This window comes from Mandrillus leucophaeus, unplaced genomic scaffold (assembly GCF_000951045.1).
Source record: "Mandrillus leucophaeus isolate KB7577 unplaced genomic scaffold, Mleu.le_1.0 Scaffold1125, whole genome shotgun sequence".
NCBI lineage: Eukaryota > Metazoa > Chordata > Mammalia > Primates > Cercopithecidae > Mandrillus > Mandrillus leucophaeus.
Window position 1 is genome coordinate 52,540 of NW_012099488.1, and position 1,121 is coordinate 53,660.

The window sequence follows — 1,121 nt, forward strand, 5'->3', positions numbered from 1 at the left end:
CACTTGCCTCGGCCTCCCAGAGTGCTGGGATTACAGGCGTGAGCCTGGCCTACTTTGCCAGTTACATTCTTTAAACATTTGGGATCTATGTCTGGGATGCCCCTTCCTCAGTGATCTGTGACTTGGTTTTAAGGTATTTTTTACTCTTTATGACATGTTTGTTTCAAACATATTCTAATATTCAATGAAGAAAATCCTCTTTTATTCATTCCTTTCCCCCAGATAGTATTCCCCCCACCCTTTTTTTTTTCTGTTTTAAATTGCATTTAACGTAAAACAGTATAAATAAGCAATGAAAAGTTTTCCAGGGCAAAAGGAGTATAGAGTGAAGACCTTTATTCTGTAGCTTCAGTGAAATATAATTAGGTAAGTTTTAACTAAATTAAAATAATTCATCACACAGACAATGTTATAACAGTAGCAAAGAAGAGAAAGTGAAACTTTCACCACAGTCACCCGTAACAGTTTTTTCAAGTATACATGCTTCTGTTTAAACCTTCTGTTTAAAGGTATATGAAGTCTGCATGGTTTTAATTCTAGCTTAACTTTAGTTGCATATTTGTAATTTTTCATTTAACTTTATGTCACAAAGATTTTTTCATATTGGTATTTTTCTTTTTAAAAATGTAGTTGATCCATCTTTAATTAATTTTTGTATAAGGTGTAAGGAAGGGATCCAGTTTCAGCTCTCTGCATATGGCTAGCCAGTTTTCCCAGCACCATTTATTAAATAGGAAATCCTTTACTCATTTCTTGTTTTTGTCAGGTTTGTTAAAGATCAGATGGTTGTAGATGTGTGGTATTATTTCTGAGGGCTCTGTTCTGTTCCATTGGTCTATTTCTCTGTTTTGATACCAGTACCATGCTGTTTTGGTTACTGTAGCCTTGCAGTATAGTTTGAAGGCAGGTAGCGTGATGCTTAGGATTGTCTTGGCAATGTGGGCTCTTTTTTGGTTCCAAATGAACTTTAAAGTAGTTTTTTCCAGTTCTGTGAAGGAAGTCATTGGTAGCTTGATGGGGATGGCATTGAGTCTATAAATTACCTTGGGCAGTATGACCATTTTCATGATATTGATTCTTCCTATCCACGAGCATGCAATGTTCTTTCATTTGTTTGTGTC